Source organism: Chlorocebus sabaeus, chromosome 21 (assembly GCF_047675955.1).
Source record: "Chlorocebus sabaeus isolate Y175 chromosome 21, mChlSab1.0.hap1, whole genome shotgun sequence".
Classification (NCBI taxonomy): domain Eukaryota; kingdom Metazoa; phylum Chordata; class Mammalia; order Primates; family Cercopithecidae; genus Chlorocebus; species Chlorocebus sabaeus.
Window position 1 is genome coordinate 14345176 of NC_132924.1, and position 22188 is coordinate 14367363.

The 22188-nt window shown below is 48.9% G+C and overlaps 1 protein-coding gene across 1 annotated transcript in view; it reads left to right on the forward strand.

The window, feature by feature from the left end:
- TNS3 (tensin 3) overlaps positions 1–22188 on the forward strand; it is a 331575-nt gene that overhangs the window by 1364 nt on the left and 308023 nt on the right. The window lies entirely within an intron of this gene.

A 22188-nucleotide genomic window follows, 5' to 3' on the forward strand; every position in this document is an offset into this window, starting at 1 on the left:
GCCTCCCAAAGTGTTGTGATTACAGGCGTGAGCCACTGTGCCCGGCCTGAAGCCGTCATTTACACCATGCCAATCCCATGCAGATTGAGTTCAAACCTGCCCTCTTAGAGTTCCCATTTCCTGTTCCTGGGAAATGGGAACAATTATAGTTCCTGTCTCAATAGGCTATGTCTTAGACTGTTTGTGCTGCTATAACAAGAAACCAGAGACTGAATAATTTATAAAGAGCAGAAATGTATTTTATCACAGTTCTAGAGGCTGAAAAGTTCAAGATTAAGGTGCCAGCAGGTTCAATGCCTGATGAGAGCCTGCTCTCCTCTTCCAAAATGGTGTCTTATTGCTGCATACAACCAAGGGGAGGAACATGGTGTCCTTACAAGGTGGGAGGAACCAAAGGGGCCAACCAGGGAACTTATTCCCTCCACCAGGCCTTTTCCTAAAGGCGTCTAATCCCATCAGGTTGGCAGAGCCTTCATGACTCAATCACCTCCCAATTAGGCCACACCTCTTCACACTGTTGCATTGGGGATTACATTTCAACATGAGTTTTAGAGGGGACATAGCTATTCAAAACCACAGCAGGCTGTTCGTTTAAAACACAGAAACTGCTCCCTGACCATAGTGTCCTCAGGAAATGTTTTCTGATTGTCATGTTTCTCATAATTATAAACAATCCTGCCATTAACATCTTTGCACCTAAACCTCAGATTGTCTCTCTGATAATCTCCTTGGAATTGAATCCTGGCTGTAGTTTTACCAGGGTCTCACAGATAATTCAAAGTAGAAACTGACCTCCACCCTGACTCCCCCGAGGCAACTTCTGTTGCAACTTACAGAGTCCATGCCCCTCTCTGACACCTCTTCTGGGCAAGATGTAAGAATGCAGGACCTCCGCACAGGAGCAGGTGGAGTCTGTCAACCTCTAACAGTGTGAATTTTGCTTTGTAAAATGTGTGCTGGGCAGGATCTGCCATCGGTTGGGCCTGGGTTTTTTGTCAGAGGATCTCTCCATGATAGGAAGCTTCACGATGTTTTTCACCAGCTGGTTCTGAATCACACAGGTGGTGACACGACTGATTTTGGCAGAGGTCTCAAAATGCACTTCAGATGTCACCATCTCCATGGGGACATCCCTAAACCCCTTTCCGTGTCAGTCATTACCTCCTCCAGGGCACCCTACACCTGTGTTTTACCTTGCATATCACAATATGCTTCTTTATTTATATGGCCCTCTCCTCCCCTGGCTAATGTCTTCCCCCATGCATTGGTGTGAATCACCTTCCCCCGGTGCACTGTGTTAATGTACACACTTAACAGATTTCTTGGGCAAGGCTGTGAACCCCACCATTGCAGGACAGGCAGCAACCACACTCTATTCTATGTGAATCACGCTTTCTGGGGTTGGACAACATAGGGTAGCACTGATTTTAGTGCTCATTAAACTATTTGTTAAACTAATGTGAAATTGCAGAGAAATCTTCGCTCTTCACCATGAGGGTGGAAGTTAAAGTCAAGACCATTCAAGAGGAAAGGCCCTGGTGAATTACAACCACTTCCCCTTTTTAATTTCAGTCAACACTTTTACATTGCGACCAAGGGGGCACAAAAGTAATATCCCTTTGCTGAAGGTCTGCCGGACTTATCATTGCATCCCTTGGAAGGGGATATTCAGAAGTGTGGTTTTGAGATGTCAATGTTTTTTTTTTTTTTTTTTGAGACGGAGTATCGCTCTGTCGCCCAGGCTGGAGTGCAGTGGCCAGATCTCAGCTCACTGCAAGCTCCGCCTCCCGGGTTTACGCCATTCTCCTGCCTCAGCCTTCCGGAGTAGCTGGGACTACAGGCGTCCGCCACCTCTCCCGGCTACTTTTTTGTATTTTTTAGTAGAGACGGGGTTTCACCGTGTTAGCCAGAATGGTCTCGATCTTCTGACCTCGTGATCCGCCCGTCTCGGCCTCCCAAAGTGCTGGGATTACAGGCTTGAGCCACCGCGCCCGGCCGAGATGTCAATGTTTAATCACTGTTAAGAGTTAATGTGGCCTCAGCAGTAAAAACACAGGCCCTGCTCCAAGCTGAACCCGGGGTGAATGGTCAGAAAACAAGTCAGGAAAGACACTGGTGGAGGAGGAAGGAGCTTGCCCTGACCTGGAGAAAGAACTCAGTGCCCGTCTTGGCTCAGCACCCGGTCCTGCAGCCCCAGTTTTCTCACCTGTGAATCATGCCAATAGAACCGTAGATTAGTAGTCTTCAGATTTTATTTATTTATTTATTTTATTATTATTATTTTTTGAGACGGAGTCTCGCTCTGTGGCCCAGGCTGGAGTGCAGTGGCGTGATCTCAGCTCGTTGCAAGCTCCGCCTCCTGGGTTCACGCCATTCTCCTGCCTCAGCCTCCTGAGTAGCTGGAACTACAGGCGCCCGCCACCGCGCCCGGCTAATTTTTTGTATTTTTTAGTAGAGACAGGGTTTCGCCGTGTTAAGATGGTCTCGATCTCCTGACCTTGTGATCTGCCCACCTCAGCCTCCCAAAGTGCTGGGATTACAGGTGTGAGCCACGGCGCTCAGCGGTTTTCAGACTTGTTTAAAGACATGGTATCTCATTATGTTGCTGGAATGCAGCTGAAACGGGAAAAGTTCCCTTGTCCTCTTCGCAGGGCGTGTGTTGGGGACGTGGCTCATTTCTTCGGTGTCCCACTGCTCAAACCTCTAGGGGAGCATACAGACAGGCAGGCTGTGGGGCTCCGACCCCATGGCAGTGTGTAGGGGTGAATGTTTACAGCTTTGGAAGCCCCAGTGGGCGTGAGTTACAGGGTGGTCTTTTAGTTTGCCATCCATAGGCAGCTTGTGTTAGTCAGTTCAATTAGACGCTCTACCTTGTCGCAAGGACAGAGGGCTTTCTGTATCCCTGGGTTTCTTGCCTTGGTGTACTGGAAGAATCAGATCACACATGGGCTTGGAGAATGAGTGCAAGGTTTTATTCAGTGGAAGTAGCTCTCAGCAGACGGCGGAGCCAGAAGGGAGATCATTTTCCCCTGGAGTTGGGCCACTCAGCAGCCCGGGCTCTCCGCAGACTGCCCCAGCCAAACTCCATGTCATCACACCAGTTGATGGCCTGCGGGCATGCCGGTGCCTGTCAGCGTGCTCTTCTGCCTGCGTGCCCTCTACGATCAGCTGCTCATGTCTTCTTCCACCTACGTGTTCCTCAAAACGTCCAGTCGCTTGTGTGTATCTGCCTTGTTAGGGTCTTGGGTTTTTATAAGCCCAGGATGGGGGTGTGGTGGGCCAGGGTGGTCTTGGAAACTGCAGCATTTGGACGTGAAGGCAGAAGTGCCTGTCCTCACCTAGGTCCATGCGGGTGAAGCCCTAGTCAGGAACCTGCCTTCCTCTACCCAGCACTTCCCTTCCCCGCTTCTGTATCATTTAAAGGGACCATGCTCTTCCCTTCCCAGCACTCCCTTATCATTTCCCCCCTCTGAAGAGGTATATCTAACTGCCGCGAGCATATGGACAATGACCGGTCTTAGCTGTTTCCTGTTGACAGGGGCGTTGCTTTGGGGAAAACGGCAGTCAGACTCCTCCCAGAGGTCTATCTGAGGGTTCCTAGCAAAGGGGAACCATCGTTCGAGGCTCCAGTTGCTTGACTGTTTGGAGTTTGAGGGTTTCTAGGCATGAGAGAAAAAAACAAGTTTTATAAAGTTAAGAATGTATGGGTTAAATATGTGTATTATACAAGGAAAGAATTGAGTGCCAAAGATTACCGAGACAAGGAGTAAAATATACTAACAACAACATTGTACTCCAAGTTGTTTCACCCTGGTGAAAGAAATTGAACCTTGTATGGGAGCAGATAAACTTTAGAAGAGAGATAGCTGTTCTTGTCATATCCTTAGCAATTTACAGGTGCACCCTGGGAATATCTATATCTCCACTCTCTTTCCTAGGCCTCCCTTTCTCTATTATGAAAGACTGAGGTAGCCACTTTCAGGAGGTCTTCCTATATACTATATGGTCCCAGGGCCCATTTTTGCAACTTCCTCCTGATGTCAGGGGAAGCCTGTGTAATAAATTTATCCTTTAGGATTAGCTGTCCCTTGACTGAATCAGGAGATAGAGAGATATGCTTTACCAACGCCTCTCTTAGCCTTTCCAGGAAGGCAGTGGGATTTTCACCAAATCTCTGGTCGATCATGGACAACTTAGTATAATTCAGAGTCCTACGTAAGCCCTCCATTACACACACCTGAAAGTGTCTCCTCTTCCCATCTTCCATCTTGTCATTGGGATCCCATTTAGGGTCATTCACTGGTACTGCTTCTCTTCAGGTTGGATAATGTTCACGCCCTTCCCTGATGCTATATGTGATACAAAGCTCATCCCCAAATCTCTCTGCTGCTTGCAGAGCGACCTGTTTCTCAGTGTCCATCAGGGTCTGATTCAAAAGTAACATAACATCTCTCCAGGAGAGTTCAAATATTTGGGTGAAATTCTGGAAAGCCTCTATTTATCTATCAGGGTCATCTGAAAACTTGCAAAGATTCCCCTCAATTTACTTTAAGTCCCATGGGGAGAAAGGGACCCGGACCTTACTGGGCCCAAATTCACTGGGCATTTGTTGGAGGGGCAAAAGTGAGACTGGGGCTTGTTTAGGGGAAGGATTTTTAGGAGGGGCAAGTGAGAGACTGAAGCTGTAGAAGGAAGTAGGGGTGGACTTGGAGGAGCAGGGCTTGAGGGAGCTGGCTTCTCTGCTTGGGGTGCCACTGGCACTCATGCCTTTACTTCCCTGGGTTTGCCCCTTGCATCCTTCCTTGAGATGGCAAACAGGAAGGCTGGATCAATCCTACACTGTCGGCAAAGGTTCTTGCAAGGTATAGAAAGACTGCACATACGGGGCCTCAGACTACCTGCCCTCACATCTACAGAAAAGTTCCAACTGCCAGATTGTATTGAAATGAATGGTTCCTCCCGGAAGCCAAGCCAGTCCTTCCTGTGAATCGTCATTTGGCCAAACCTTTTTGCAGAGGGTTATGAGACACTTTTCCTCCAGACTCTGAGGGTCAAAGCAGTTCCAGTGGTTCAGGGTACACTCCAGAGGAGTATAAGCTGGGGGTGGTGAACAGAACTGGTTGCCCATTCTGAAAGACAGGGAATAGAGGTGCCTCTCATTCCCTTCCTTCTCTCCGAAAAAACTCAGGGTGTGATGGAGAGAGAAAGCGAGCATCCTCCCTTCACTCTCCACCCTTTATCCCTGAGCCCCGGCAACCTTGGCAGGTGCCAGCCATGGGTATCGATGTGGTATGTATCCATGAAGCAGGGAAAACCTGGAGAACAGGAATTAACTGCCCTCACCTACACCTCCCTTTCTCCCTGCTGTTGGTAAACTGAGTTCCCTGGGCCTGTTTATGCCACGAAGCCTGGCCTCCTTCCATGGAGTGTGGGGGTTTAGTCAGCAGGAATTGGTCCTGCCCATTTACACTATGTCTGTTGCCTGGCTTTGGATCCCTCAGACCTGGATTTCTTTCTAGGGCCTCTGCCTGAAGCTTGGAATCCAGTTTGGGACTGAAAAGATATTATTATTTATTTATTTATTTACAGACAGAGTCTCGCTCTGTCGTCCAGGCTGGAGTGTAATGGCACAATCTCAGCTCACTGCAAGCTCCGCCTCCTGGGTTCACGCCATTCTCCTTCCTCAGCCTCCCTAGTAGCTGGGACTACAGGCGCCCGCCACCACGCCCAGCTAATTTTTTTTTGTATTTTTAGTAGAGACGGGGTTTCACGGTGTTAGCCAGGATGGTCTCAATCTCCTGACCTCGTGATCTGCCCTCCTTGGCCTCCCAAAGTGCTAGGATTACAGGGTTGAGCCACCACGCCCAGCCTGAGAAGACGTTTTAGAGGCTATTTGTGTTTAGAGTGTCTCAAATGTTCCCTGTCAAATTTGCAATTCTCAGCCAGCAAGGGTTCTTCCTCTGTTAACTTCCCTATCAGAAACAGAGTGGGGGTTGGTGGGGGGGCACTCTCACTTAGTAAAAGAAAAAAGAGAAAAACAATTTAAGGGGAAAAAAGTGAAGATTCTGGGGGAAGAACCTCTTGCTTAGTACAACTGGGTCTTTCTATTCCTTATGTCTTTCCCCCAGTTCAGACCAGGTCTAATTCCTTGGCCAGGGAAAGAAAGAAAGTGCCCATCCGTTGGCCCTATGGGATTGCAGCTACTGTGGGTTCAGGGCTACTGTCACCGCTTTCTCCCGCACCCACTCATGGCTGTTGGGCTTGGTCTTTGCCTGCTGCGGGCATACCTAGGTGCCTGAACTGGGAGGGAAAAGGATAAGGAGAGGTGCCCTTAGCACTGCATGCCTGTGCCTGTCAAGGTGCAGGCATACATGGCACCTCTAGGAACAACTGGTCTGATCTGCACCTTTGATGGCTGAACCTAATGGTCATTTTACTTAGTAACATTGCTGCAGCCTGCAGCAAAACTCTTCACATTATAAAGGAAGAGATAAGAGCCATTTTGAGCTGCATGAGAGAAAAAAAAAAGTCTGGGGGTTTCAAATAGCCAGTTAGGGCCCAGTTTCTGAAGGGAATCAGCTTCATACCCGCAGGAAAGAGAGAGATGGTAGGGTTTTGGAAGAGAGGCAGACCCGACAGTTTCACATTTGTTTACACTCACATTCCAGGATCCTGGGGGAGCCCTCAGTTGAAATGGGAAAGGTTCCCTTGCTCCCCTTGCAGGGAGAGTGATGGGGGTGTGACTCACTTCTTCAGCGCCCAGCTGCTCAAGCTTCTAGGGGAGCATACAGACGGGCAGGCTGTGGGGCTCTGACCCCCTGGCAATGTCTAGGGATGAATGTTTACAGCTTCTGAAGCCCCATGTTACGGGGTGCTCTTTTAGTCTGCCGTCTATGGGCAACTTGTGTTAGTCAGCTCAATTAGACCCTCCACCTTGTCCCAAGGACAGAGGGCTTTCTGTACCCCAGGGTTTCTTGCTTTGGTGTACTGGAAGAATCAGATCACACGTGGGCTTGGAGAATGAGTGCAAGGTGTTATTGAGTGGAAGTAGCTCTCAGCAGACGGGGGAGCCAGAGGGAGATCGTTTTCCCCTGGAGTCTGGCCGCTTGGCAGCCTGGGCTCTCTTCCAGCTGCCCCAGTCAAACTCCATGTGGTTCTGCTAGTTGTTGGCCTGCTTATGTGCTGGCCTGTCAGTGTGCTCTTCCTTTGGCGTGCTCTTGACAACCAGCCACTTGTGTCTTCTTCCACCAATGTATTCCTCACAACGTCCAGCCGCTTGTGTGTCTTTGCCTTGCTAGGGTCTTGGGTTTTTATAGACTCAAGATGGGGGCATCGTAGGCCAGGGTGATCTTGGAAAATGTAATATTTGGGCATGAAGGCAGAAGTGCCTGTCTTCACCTAGGTCTGTGGGGTTGGAGCCCTAGCCAGGGACCGCACCCTCTCAAGTAGCTAGTACCACAGGTGCATGCCACCATGCCCTGATAGTTTTTAATTTGTTTATTTTATTTTTTGTAAAGATGAGGTCTCACTATGTTGCCCAGGCTGGTCTTGAGAACTCTTGGCCTCAAGCAGCCCTGCATCCTCAAGTGGCTGGATCTTTTATATATATATATATAAAATATATATATATATTATATATATATAATATATATAATATATATATAATATATATATAATATATATATATAATATATATATATAAACTTATAAGAGTCCCATAGCAGGAGCCAAATGGTCCACAGAAAGCTGAGGCACAGCAGAGGCCATGACCTGCTATGTTCAGATTCCTCCCAGCACTTCCCTTTCCCACTTCCATATCATTCAAAGGGACCACACTCTTCCCTTCCCAGCACTCCTGTATTACAATGACACAATACAGGCTCACTGCAACCTCAAACTCCTGGGCTCAAATGATCCTCCTGTCTCAGCCACTCCAGTAGCCAGGACTACAGGTGTTTACCATCATGCCAGACTCATTTTTTTTTCTTATTTTTTTGTAGAGAAAAGATCTTGCTATGTTGCCAGGGCTATTCTCAAACTCCTAGCCTCAAGCAATTCCTCCCACCTTGAGATCACAGGAATGAGCCACCGCACCTGGATGAGGCTTTTAAATAAGTAGAACCTTTTAGGCCATACGCGGTGCCTCATGTCTGTAATTCCAGCACTTTGGGAGGCCAAGACAGGTGGATCGCTTGAGCCCAGGGATTCAAGACCAGCCTGGGCAAAAATGGCAAAACCTCGTCCCTCCTAAAAACACAAAAAAATTAGCTGGGCATGGTGGCGGGCACCTGTAGTCCAAGCTATTCAGGAGGCTGAGGCAGGAGAATTGCTTGAACTTGGAGGTGGAGGTTGCAGTGAGCCAAGATTGCATCATCGCACTCCAGCCTGGGCGACAAAGCAAGACTCCGTCTCAAAAGAAAAAAAAATCCATCTCAAAAGAAAAAAAAAGAACCTTTTAATCAACCAAACTGGCCAAGCACGGTGGCTCACACCTGTAATCACAGCACTTTGGGAAGCCAAGTGGGCGGATCACCTGAGGTCAGGAGTTTGAGACCAACCTGGCCAACACGGTGAAACCCCATCTCTACTAAAAATAGAAAAATTAGTTGGGTGTGGTGGCGGGTGCCTGTAATCCCAGCTACTTGGGAGACTGAGACAGAAAAATCACTTGAACCTGGTAGGCAGAGTTTGCAGTGAGCCGAGATCACGCCACTGCACTCCAGCCTGGGCAACAAAGAGTGAAACTGTGTCAAAAAACAAAACAAAACAAAACAAGCAAACAAAAACAACAAAAAAACCCCACCAAACTAAAACATATAGGAACCTCAATGTTGGAAAGACAAACCTGTCCTTCTTGTATAGAAACAAGTATGTTCAATTCAAAGCGTTTCTTCTTACACTGAGCCCACGAAGAAGGGTGAAGGTGCTGGGTCAGACACATACTCTGGTGGCCTGGGGAGGCAGAGAGCTGCAAGCAGTTGCTGTGGCTAATGTACCCCTCATTCTGTTCCTGGTAGATAAGATGAAGAAAGCCTTGACTCAGGCAACCTGTAAGTTTGTGGTTCATTGTTATAAATTTCTGCGGCTTTCCTTTGCAGAATGAAGATTCTCTTGCCTAAAATGAATTCTGAAGTCTGCAAGGCTAGGAAGAAGGTTTTATATTAATTGCTGAGACTATCTAATTGCTTGAATTTCATTTCATTTTATTATTTTGTAGCCATAGGGTTTTGCTCTGTCACACAGGAGTGCAGTGGCACAATCATGGCTCACTACAGCCTTGAACTCCTGAGCTCAAGCCATCCTTCTGCCTCAGCCTCCCAAGTAGCTAGGACCACAGGTGCATGTCACCATGCCCTGCTAGTTATTTATTTATTTATTCATTCTTGTAAAGACAAGGTTTCACTATGTTGCCCAGGCTGGTCTTGAACTCCTGGCCTCAAGCGATCCTCCTGTCTCAACCTCTTATCAAAAAATTTGACTTTTTTTTTTTTTTTTTGAGACAGAGTTTCGCTCTCTCGCCCAAGTTGGAGTGCAGTGGCGCGACCTCGGCTCACTGCAAGCTCCGCCTCCTGGGTTCACGTCATTCTCCTGCTTCAGCCTCCCGAGTAGCTGGGACTACAGGCGCCCACCACCGCGCCTGGCTCATTTTTTGTATTTTTAGTAGAGATGGGGTTTCACCGTGGTCTCGATCTCCTGACCTCGTGATCCGCCCGCCTCGGCCTCCCAAAGTGCTGGGATTACAGGCGTGAGCCACCGCGCCCGGCCCAAAATTTGACCTTTTTTTATTATTATTGAGACAGAGCCACCAGGCTAGAGTGCAGTGGCACCATTTCGGTTCATTGCAAGCTCCACCTCCCAGGTTCACGCCATTCTCCTGCCTCAGCCTCCCAAGTAGCTGGGACTACAGGCACCCGCTACCACGCCCAGCTAATGTTTTGTATTTTTAGTAGAGACGGGGTTTCACCGTGTTAGCCAGGATGGTCTTGATCTCCTGACGTTGTGATCCGCCTGCCTCGGCCTCCCAAAGTGCTGGGATCACAGGCGTGAGACATTGCGCCCAGCCAAAAAATTTGACTTTTAAAGAGTCCCATAGCAGCAGCCAAATGGTTCACAGAAAGCTCAGGCGCCACAGAGGCATGTGGCCATGACCTGCTGTGTCCAGATTCCTCTGCCATCGCCCAGCTTGCTCTCCAGAGCCAAGGGAGGGCAAGGTAAGGCTTCATCTTCTGTCCGTTGTAATGGGCATTGGGTAGGTGCCTGATGCTGAGAAATCATTTACTGCTCTGCGTGGTTGGGGCTGTTGACTGGGGAGAGGAAGGTGGGACAGAGGTGGGGGACCAGTAACTGCTGTGCTTCATCATGCTGGACTCTGATTTCCAGAGTGGAAGGAAAACAGTGACATGCCTGAGTATTTATTTACTTATTTAGAAATAGAAAGTAATGCTGCTGGAAAAAACAACCACCCCAAAAGCAGCAATGCACCAGTCTCTGTGGGCTAGCCCGGCATCAAAAAGACCAGGGCAGAGCCCTAACCTCCTAAGCAATGGCACACTTCAAGGGAGTTCAGAGGCATGCAGAGAGAGGGCGAGGGGACTTTCATTTGGGATCTGCAGAGTGTACAAGTTGGCAACAGCCACGTTGGATTATGGTGTGATGCTCTGTTTTATCATCATGTAAAGATACAAATTCACAGCCGGGCGTGGTGGATTGTGCCTGTAATCCCAGCATTTTGGGAGACTGTGGTGGGTGGATCACCTGAGGTCAGGAGTTTGAGATCTGCCTGCCCAACATGGTGAAACCCTGTCTCTATTAAAAATACAAAAATTAGCCAGGCATGGTGGTGTGCACCTTAGTTTCAGCTATTCAGGAGGCCGAGACAGGAGAACTGCTTGAACCCGGGAGGCAGAGGTTGCAGTGAGCCGAGATCACTCCACTGCACTCCAGCCTGGGTCAGAGAGTGAGACTCTGTCAAAAAAAAGAAAAAAAAAAAAGAAAAAAAGAAAAGAAAAGATGTAAATTCACAAAACAATCTGAGTCAGCCCTGGGGGTAGCCTGGGTTTTTTCTCCGGGTGCTACTTGGCAGCCTCTGAACAAGATGACTTTGGTCATTCTGGCCAGCAGGCCCTGAGAGCTACTGAGGCAAGTATGCGGGAATAATGTGGTTAACACACGTGTGAGTGTGGTCCGGCAAGGGCAGCACTCCTTCCTTGCGGCTTTATAATCTGGGCCACCTGTTGGAGAAACTCTTCTGCCCTTTGCATAGAAAGTGGGTTTTCAGGGCTGGGCGCAGTGGCTCACGCCTGTAATCCCAGCACTTTGGGAAGCCAAGGCGGGCAGATCACAAGGTCAGGAGTTGGAGACCATCCTGGCTAACTTGGTGAAACCCCACCTCTACTAAAAATACAAAAATTAGCCAGGTGTGGTGGCACGCGCCTGTAATCCCGGCTACTCAGGAGGCTGAGGCAGGAGGATCGCCTGAACCTGGGAGGCGGAGGTTGCAGTGAGCCGAGATAGTGCCATTGCACTCCAGCCTGGGCAACGAAAGCAAAAAATTCCGCCTCAAAAAAAAAAAAACAAAAAAAAAGAAAGTGGATTTCAGTGGAGCTCCTTCAAAATACCTTCTCTGAAAACCAACATATTGTCTTGGGTTCAATGCTTCTGGTCGCCTCACCAATTGTAAGAATCTATTTGATTGCCACAGATTTGCTCCCAAACCCCTCCTGAGGTCCGTGTGGGTGAGTCATGCGGAGCAGGGCCCAGGCTGGTTAGTGCAGCCAGAGCTGTGATCTCAGAGCACGCAGTGCAGCTCAGGAATTCCGCAGATCAGAACGCTTTCCTTCAAACCCTTGGGAATATGCCCAATTCTTGAACTAGCTTAAAATCTGCAGATTTTTGTTCCCCAATGAAAGACAGTCTTTAACTACAAAGGAGGCTCAGGTTAATAACGTTCCAAGATAGCAAGGCACTCCTCTTAAATATGTACATTTTCCTTTATCATGCGGTAACTACAAAACGTGGAGGCCTTTTTTTTTTTTCAAGCACATTCCTGGACCCAGCCCTGGAATTTAGAGGATCTGGGCTCAGGAATCTGAATGTTTAACCGCCCCCTCCTCCAACGTGATTTTCATGATCGGCCAGGTTTGGAATAAACACCTCTGGCAGAATTTTTGGCTTCGGGAGGAGCTAGGAAGGAGATGAAGTCAACTTCTTTAGCTGAGTAGCTTGCTTTGCTGCTGTCTTCTCTTGACAGCCCCTAATTGAGTGGTCATTATGTTTAGGGGATAAGCTGCCCCTCCACTGACAGTGAGATAGTCATAGTGGCTACATTTGCACGAAGTGCTGGACACAGCTCTAAATGGATCACAGAACATGTACTTAGTGTTCACAGCAGCCTGCTAGTATTGGTTCTGGTATCATCTCCATTTTTCACAGAAGAAGAAACTGAGGCACAGAGAAATTAGTGAACTTGCCAAATCCACACAGTAAACGCGCGCTCTGGCATTTTATGTTATTTTTATATATTTACTTTAGAGATAGGGTCTCACTGTGCTGCCCAGGCTGGAGTGCAATGGCATGGTCATGGCTCACTGCAGGCTCGAACACCTGGGCCGAAGCTGTCCTCCCGCCTCAGCCTCCTGAGTAGCTGGGACCACAGGTGAGCACCACCATGCATGGCTATTTTGCCTACTCACATACTAATTATTATTCATGTGCAATACCCAAGTCACATATCAATGTCATCATAGCTTGTTTCTCTTTGTTTCATAGATTGCTTTGTCCAAATTATCTTCTTGTTCATTGCAACCCTTTACAGTGGGGATTATTTTATATTGTTTGTTGTTTTGTTTTGTTTTGCTTTGAGACGGAATTTTGCTCTTGTTGCCCAGGCTGGATTGCAATGGTGCAATTTCAGCTCACCGCAACCTCCGCCTCCCGGGTTTAAGCGATTCTCCTGCCTCAAGCTTCCAAGTAGCTGGGATTACAGGCATGCATCACCACACCAGGCTAATTTTGTATTTTTAGTAAAGACGAGCTTTCTCCATGTTGGTCAGGCTGGTCTCGAACTCTTGACCTCAGGTGATCCGCCTGGCTCAGCCTCCCAAAGTGCTGGGATTACGGGTGTGAGCCACCATGTCTGGCTGGCATTATTTTCTTTTCTTTTTCTTTTTCTATTTTTTTTTTTTTAAGACAGAATTTTGCTCATGTTGCCCAGGCTGCAGTGTAATGGCACGATTTCAGCTCACCGCAACCTCTGCGTCCCGGGTTCAAGCGATTCTCCTGCTTCAGACTCTCGAGTAGCTGGGATTACAGGCGTGTGCTACCACGCCCTGCTAATTTTGAATTTTTAGTAGAGACAGGATTTCTCCATGTTGATCAGGCTGGTCTCGAACTCCCGACCTCAGGTGATCTGCTCACCTCAACCTTCCAAAGTGCTGGGATTACAGGCGTGAGCCACCGCGACCAGCCGGGATTATTTTCTTAATATCATGACTGAGGCCTTTGGCTCAGAGGGGAATGGGGTCTCCATCTCACTGCCAGTGACAACTGGGCTCGAACGTGAATCTCTCTTCACCAAGGGCTAGGTGGTGAGAGACACCAGACAAGGGTGGCATCCCTTAAGACCCCAAACATGATGGCTCACTGTGTCCTCTGAGAAGTAATTCTTTTTTTTTTTTTTGAGTTGGAGTCTCGCTTTATCCCTCATGCTGCAGTGCAGTGGTGTGACCTGTAATTGATTCTCCTTGAATTGCCTTCAAGCGATTCTCCTGCCTCAGCCTCCTAAGTAGGTGGGACAACAGGCGCGCACCACCATGCCTGGCTAATTTTTTTGTTTTTTTAATAGAGATGGGGTTTCGCCATGTTGGCCAGGCTGATCTCGAACTCCTGACCTCAGGTGATCTGCCCGCCTTGGCCTCCCAAAGTGCTGGGATTACAGGTGTGAGCCACTGTGCCCGGCCCCAAGAAATAATTCTTTTTCTTTTTTTCTTTTTTTTTTGAGACAGAGTCTTGCTCTGTTGCCCAGGCTGGAGTGCAGTGGCGTGATCTCTACTCACTGCAACCTCTGCCTCCCAGGTTCAAGCGATTCTCCTGCCTCAGCCTCCTGAGTAGGTGGGATTACAGGCATGCGCCACCAGGCCCAGCTAATGTTTGTGTTTTCAGTAGAGACAGGATTTCACCATGTTGGTCAGACTGGTCTTGAACTCCTGACCTCGTGATCCACCTGCTTTGGCCTCCCGAAGTGCTAGGATTACAGATGTGAGCCACTGGGCTCAGCCCCAAGAAGTAGTTCTTACAATTTTCATCCAGTTTTCATCTGAGTCCTATTGTCCTTTGGATATGTGTCCTAAGAGAGAGAAAGAAGAAGAGGGATTGAGGGAGGGGGAGAGACAGTGAGGGGCAAGGTGAGAGAGGGAGAAAGGAGAGGAAGAGAGAGAAAGGGGAGAGAGAAAATTATGCCACCATAGTCTAAAGGGAGAGGAAGAGAGTGAGAGAGAGATGAGAGAGGGAACGGGGGAGAAGAAGGGAAGACAGAGGAAAGATAGAAGTGAGAGAGAGAGAACATGAGAGAGAAGAGAAAAGAAAAGGAGAAAAAGAAAAGGAGAGGGAGAGAGGAAGAAAAGGCAGGGTCGGGGAATAAAAGAAGGGGAGAGAAGAGGAGAGAGAGGGGGGAGGAAGGAGGGAGGAAGGGAAGGAGAGGGAGCGTCTGGTCACACAGGTGTCTCGCATCACCTCCACTCTGGCTGCTGTCAGATTCCTACCTGCTCATTGCCCCCGCACAGGCTGTGCCAGCAATGTCCCAGGCCCACGTATGGGAGTGAGCAGGATGCTGACCTAAGAACATTGCCACAGAGCTTTCTTCTCCAAGTCTAGACACCGCAGAGAAGGTTCTGGAATCCTACCCAGGAAACCAGAAGCAGAGTCTTGAGTCTTGCTAATTTTTTTTTTTTTTTTTTTTGAGATGGAGTCTTACTCTGTCACCCAGGCTGGAATGCAGTGTCACCATCTCCGGTCACTGCAACCTCCATCTCCCAGGTTCAAGTGATTCTTCTGCCTCAATCTCCCAAGTAGCTAGGATTACAGGCATGAGCCACCACGCCAGGCTAATTTTTGTATTTTTAGTAGAGACAGGGTTTTACCATATTGGTCAGGCTGTTCTCAAATTCCTGACCTCGGGCGATCCACCCGCTTCGGCCTCCCAAAGTGCTGGGATTACACGTGTGAGCCACTGTGCCCGGCATGGGTCTTGGTAGTTTCTTTTTTTCCTCTTTTTCTTTTTCTTTTTTTTTTTTTTTTTTGAGATGGAGTCTTGCTCTGTCACCCAGGCAGGAGTGCAGTGGCACATTTTGGCTCACTGCAACCACCACCTCCTGGGTTCAAGCTATTCTCCTCTCTCAGCCTCCTCAGTAGCTGGAACTACAGGTGTGCACAACCACTCCCAGCTAATTTGTATATTTTTAGTAGAGACGGGGTTTCACCATACTGGCCAGGCTGGTCTCGAACTCTTGACCTCAGAAGATCGACCTTCTTCAGCCTCCCAAATTGCTGGGATTACAGGCGTGAGCCACCGCACCCAGCCACTAGTTTCTTTTGATGGTACTTGGGGAATAAAATCTGGGTAAATCTAAGTGATAATGCTTACTTTGATTCAAGGAGTGTTTTTTAGTTCCTGGTGAGTATGAGGAAAACTGACACAACAGCAGCACTGAGGGAAGTTTAGTTAATGACTGTGGTGCCTGCGGTGGCATCAGAAGAGGACCTGAGCATATGGGGCTGGGCACTGTGGAGACTTGTGCACCGGGATGGGTGGGCAGTCACAGCTTTCCGCTCCTAGGGTTCATTTCTTTTTAGAAAATGACATCGTTTTCCAGAAAACTAGACAGCTGTAGTCTAATTTTTAGAAACTAGTATGTTGTGCAAAGGACATACAGCATGAAAGGTAGGAAGGGGTGTTGTAGAGATGAAAACTATTCCCAAAAATTTGTGCGGCTCTGAGTCAGAGACGTCTAGACCAGAAGATTACACTCCAATCAATCATGTGATGCGGGGCAGCCTGGCAAGCTCCTAGCAGAAATCTGGTGGATGACCTGGAGGTTTTCTTTTCTTTTTTGAGACAGTTTCGCTCTTGTTGCCCAGGCTGGAGTGCAATGGCATGATCTCGGCTCACTGCAACCTCCGCCTCCCGGGCTTAAGTGATTTTCCTGTCTCAGCCTCCCGAGTAGCTGGGATTATAGGCGCCTGCCACCATGCCCAGCTAAATTTTTTGTATTCTCAGTAGAGACGGGGTCTTACCATGTTGGCCAGGCTGGTCTTGAATTCCTGACCTCAGGTGATCCACCTGCCTTGGCCTCCCGAAGTGCTGGGATTACAGTCATGAGCCACCACGCCTGGCCAAGTTGAAAGTTTTCTAGAATAAGCGGAAAGAGGCTTTTCCAGGCAAAGCAACAGAGGGAGCCAGCAGAACCCGCTTTTCCCTTCTGTGGGACTCCCAGCCGCCAGTCAGGTAGCTGCAAAGAGCTTTAGGGTTTCCAGGGGATCGCTGCCAAGTGGACATAAAACATTTGAATAGACATTCCCTTCTCTGTTTCATAATTTTATGTATTTATTTATTTATTTATTATTTTATGTGAGGCAGAATCTCACTCTGTTGCCCAGGCTGGAGTGCAGTGGTGAGATCTCAGCTCAATACAACTGCTGCCCCCTGGGTTCAAGCGATTCTCATGGCTCAGCCTCCTGAGTAGCTGGAATTACAGGCGTTCACCACCATGCCCAGTTAATTTTTGTGTTTTTAGTAGAGGCAAGGTTTCACCATGTTGGCCAGACTGGTCTCGAACTCCTGACCTCAAGTGATCCTCCTGCCTCAGCCTCCCAAAGTGCTGGGATTACAGGCATGAGCCACCACGCCCGGCCCACAAAGCAAAACCACAGAGCCCCAAGCCAATGATCTAGCTGCTTTGGTCTATATTTCTGTGAGTACCCCTAAGGCACCAGACCCTGTGGGGCCAGTGGTCACTCTCAGGCCAGGGCACTTCTCAAGGCTGGTTGCTCTTATTCTCCTCTCCAGACAATCTCCAAGGCCTGCCCAGGCAGATGGCACCTCCCAAACAGCTGCTGCGGAGCCGTGGTTTGCCAAGTTCTCCTTGTGACTCAGGCACTGTGCTAAGAGCTTCAGGAAGGCAATCTCGCCCAGTTCTCATAAAGTCCATGTGGCTTTAGGTTTAATACCTTCATTTTACAGGTTAGAAAACTGAGGCTCGCAGAGGTGTTTGTGATGCAGCTCCAGAATTCCTACTACAATCTACCTGAATTTAAAAGGATCCGAGTTTAGCCCTTCCACCATCTGGCCCCCTCCTGCATGTTTCTCCAGCCTAGGCTCTCGGCAGCCTCCTGTGGGCTCTCTCTCACTGCCTGTCTTCGTCCCCTCTGGCCACCTCCTCGCATTCCCTGGCACAGGCTCGAGCACTGCCCCCTCACACCAACACCAAGCTCTTACAGGGCTTCCTGCTTTGCACCTGCAGCCTGCCCCTCCTCCACCCACATGGTTCCAGAAAGGTCTGCCCGGCAGACTCCTGATTCTCAGGCAGTCCCTGCAGAGAGCCCTCCCCGGCCTCCCTCTCCTGTTCCCTTATAGCCATTGGGAGATATCTGTCATGATGTCATCAGATTATCACTGCTCTCCAAGAAAGGCCTTCCTACTGGGCAAAGAATGGGCTGATTTCTACCAAGCTGGGTGATTCCCATCACTGGAGTCAGTCAAGCATGTGTCAGGGGTAGTGAAGGTTCTTGCAGTCAGAAAAATCTGGAATCTCAGATCCAACCAGGGTAACCAATGTTGACTTCATTCAGGCTCTGATTTTTTACTGCAGTGATTCTAGAAGCAGCGGGCCATGGGGCTGGCACAGGGCAAGAAGTCCCTATAGGTATGTTAAGAAGAAGAGCCTGGGCCGGGTGTGGTGGCTCATGCCTGTAATCCCAACACTTTGGGAGGCGGAGGTGGGCAGATCATCTGAGGTTGGGAATTCGAGACCAGTCTGACCAACATGGAAAAACCTGTCTCTACTGAAAATACAAAAATTAGCTGGACATGGTGGTGCATGCCTGTAATCCCAGCTACTCAGGAGGCTGAGGCAGGAGAATTGCTTGAACCTTCAAGGTGGAGATTGTGGTGAGCCGAGATTGTGCCATTGCACTCCAGCCTGGGCAACAAGAGTAAAACTCTGTCGAAGAAGCAGCAGCAGCAGAAGAAGGGGAGGAGGAAGGGGAGGAGGAAGGGGAGGAGGAGGAGGAGGAAGAGGAAGAGGAAGAGGAAGAAGAGGAAGAGGAGGAAGAAGAAGAGGAAGAGGAGGAGGAAGAAGAGGAAGAGGAGGAGGAAGAAGAAGAAGGAAGAAGAAGAAGAAGAAGGAAGAAGAAGAAGAAGAAGGAAGAAAGAAGAAGAAGAAGAAGGAGAAGAAGGAGAAGAAGGAGAAGAAGAAGAAGAAGAAGGAGGAGGAGGAGGCGGAGGAGGAGGAGGAGGAGGAAGAAGAAGAAGAAGAAGGAAGAAGAAGAAGAAGAAGAAAACCTGACTCTGCATCCATGCAGTGGGCATCCACGAAGTGGGGTCCCAGGGCCCATGTTTGCAGAAGTTGGTGTGCAGGTGCAGTTTTTGGAAACAAGGTGCTGTATTAGGGTTCTCCAGAGAAACAGAACCAATAGGGCATATGCAGATATAAAGAAGAAATTTATTTATTTATTTATTTTTGAGATGGAGTCTTGCTCTCTTGCTCAGGCTGGAATGCAGTGGCGCATTCTTGGCTCACTGCAAGCTCTGCCTCCTGGGTTCACGCCATTCTCCTGCCTCAGCTTCCCAAGTAGCTGGGACTACAGGCTCCCACCACCATACCCAGCCAATTTTTTGTATTTTTTAGTAGAGACGGGGTTTCGCCATGTTAAGATGGTCTCGATCTCCTGATCTGCTCGCCTCTGCCTCCCATAGTGCTGGGATTACAGGCGTGAGCCACTGCGCCCAGTTTAGAAGAAATTTATTGTAGGAATTGGCTTACACAATTATGGCGGCTAAGTCCTACGTCTGCAAACTGGAGACGCAGGAAAGCTTGTGGTGTAATTGCCAGTCTCAGTCCAAAGGCCTGAAAACCAGGAGCACTGATATTTCAGGGCAAGAGAAAATGAATGTTCCAGCTCAAGGAGGAAGAGGAAGAATTCACCCTTTTTCTGCCTTTTTGTTCTACTTGGGCCCCTGAAGGACTGGATGGTGCCCACCCAAATTGGTGAGGATGGATTTGCTTTAGTCAGTCTACCCATTCAAATGCTAAGCTTTTCCAGAAACATCCCACCCACACACCCAGAAATCACATTTTACCAGCTATCTGGGCAACCCTTAGCCCAGTCAAGTTGACATCTGATATGAACCATCACAAACACCAAGGTTACATAAATTCCGAAAAGGTTCTAAGACATGGAAAAGCTGAGGTGCCTCTAGCCAGGCCTGCCAAGTGTAAAGCCCACTTTGTTGAGTTGTAGCTGAGGATTCGTGTGTTTGGGAAGAGAAAAAGGAAGAGAGGAAAGGGCCAGGTGTTCCAGTAAGAGTCTCAAGGGACTTAGTATCTTTTTTTTTTCTTTCTTTTTTCTTTTTTCTTTTTTTTTTTTTTTTTTTGAGACGGAGTCTTGCTCTGTCACCCAGGCTGGAGTGCAGTGGCCAGATCTCAGCTCACTGCAAGCTCCGCCTCCCGGGTTCACGCCATTCTCCTGCCTCAGCCTCCCGAGTAGCTGGGACTACAGGCACCCGCCACCTCGCCCGGCTAGTTTTTTGTATTTTTTAGTAGAGACGGGGTTTCACCGTGTTAGCCAGGATGGTCTCGATCTCCTGACCTCGTGATCCGCCCGTCTCGGCCTCCCAAAGTGCTGGGATTACAGGCTTGAGCCACCGCGCCCGGCCTTCTTTTTTCTTTTGAGACAGAGTCTTGCTCTGTCACCCAGGCTGGAGTGCAGTGGTGTGATCTCAGCTCACTGCAACCTCCACCTCCTGGGTTCAAGTGATTCTCCTATCTCCCCACTTCACTCTGCCTCCAGAGTAGCTTGAACTACAGGTGCGTGCCACCACTCCCAGCTAATTTTTGTATTTTTAGTAGAGACGGGGTTTCACCATATTGGCCAGGATGATCTTGATCTCTTGACCTCATGATCCGCCCTCATCGGCCTCCCAAAGTGCTGGGATTATAGGTGTGAGCCACCGTGCCCGGCTGAGACTCAGTATCTTAAGGCAAAACACAGGCATTTGCTCATGCTCCAACTTCACAGTTCTCTGAACACCCTGTAGAGCTTTGTAACTCCATCCTGTATAATGTTTCCTGCTTCTCTTTCAGTTGGTCTTTGGGAAATACTAACTTCAGTGACAGAAAATAAGAAATAAGGAAAAATATCCAAGTCCTTGCTCATATACCTCCCTTGATCTAGGGATACAAATTATCAGATTTTTGCGGCAGCAAAGACAATCTTCATTGCAATGACAAGCTTCCAACACATCTTCTAAAACTCCTACAGGGGAGGAGCAAGAATGAGTCTGCAGAGAAGGGCTCAGGGAGGAAGGAGATTGGTGGCGGGAGGTTCTTGCCCAGACTCCCCTGCCCTCTGCATGGCATACTAGGAGGAAGAGGCCACTCTTGGCATATTACTGCTTTTTTCTTTTTTTTCCAGCTAAATGTTGGAGACTTTTGCTTTCAAATTTGAGATTTTTTTTGGATGGCTAAGGATGGAAAACATGCACATTCCCTTTTTCAGATACTTGTTCATGCCCTGTTTTTGTCTAATTTCTTGGAAACTCGCAGTTACAGCCTGGGAAGTGGGGAGGCCCTGGGCTGGGGAAGCGAAGCTCTGGAAGGGGCCCAGGTGCTGACTGGGGATCCAGAGAGGCTTCCTTTCATGTGCCTCTGGACGAGGTGTGGGGAACCTGGGGAGCAGCCGCCCCAGCCAAAACACAGTGCATGGGGATACTGGAGCCCGGTTTTTCTTCTCCTTTCTTGAGACACTGCCAGGGAATATAACCACAGACACTGCATGAATGAGCACCCAAATCAATTTTTCCGAAACAAAGGTGTGGCTGGGGCATCCCCTTCCATTGCTACCCCAACAAGGGCAGTGCGGCCAGTGGGGCCATCTGGCTTTGGTGTGAGTAGCAGTTTGGAGAGACTTTAGGAGAGGCTCCCTGACAAAGGGCCAGAGAACCCCAGCACTGCACTGAGTTTTCCTGACTGTGAGCTCTCAGGCAAACAACAGTGTCACCTCCTGTAAATGGGTGCCCTAACACCACACCCATTTGACGCAAATTCATGTCGTCATTCGGCCAACAGGGTTTTTGGCATTATGATGGACAGAATAGCATGTAATTGGCTCTGGGTGTGAAGGTCACCAGAGTCTAATGTAAGAGAGGGTTGAACAAAGTGATGATTTGGTCCAGTTGCACAGAGTGGATGGTGTGGTCAGGCAGCTGGGAAGAAGTTAAGAGTAGTCTCAAGGCCAGATAGTCCTGAGTCCCTCCCACTTCCTTTGCCTGACCAGGTGGGTGACCTTGAACAAGTTGCCTAGAATGTCAGATCCTGTTTCCTTAACAGGATAAAGGGGATCGTAACAGTACCAGCCTCACCTCCCATTCCTAACTCAGTTGGCTGTGACCTCCTCCCCACCTTCCCGTCTGGCATCTTCCCTGGTACCCCCTGACTCATCTCATTGACTCTTGGCTTGGTGTCTCCTAGAGGGCAGGAAAAATGACTGCCTCATCTCTGAGGGTTGGGGCTTGGTGCTCATGAAGTCTTTGCCTGGGAATAAGTACCCAGATCAGTCTGGGGATGAAAAACGACACTACCTTCCAGAGCACAGCAGGAGTTGTTCAAGTCGTCCAGAAAAGCAGCTCTTGTTTCTCCTTGTGTGGTGGGAGTGGAGTCAGAGCGTGGCTCAGGCCCCACATTCTCAGCTGTTTGGATCTGGAGCCTCGAAGTTTCTGTTGGTTGCTTCTGAGAGTCTTTTCCAGGATAATTATTCTTGCTCAGTTTCTCTGCCATCTCTGATAAGCTGTTTTCCCTGCTTCCCTCGCTGCCCTGAAGGGGCCAGAGGAGCAGGGCAAGACCCCAGGGCTGCGGATGGGTTAGGCAGTTCTGTTCCCGAATCCAAAGCAGTTTTTGGTGACTATCCTCCAAAACT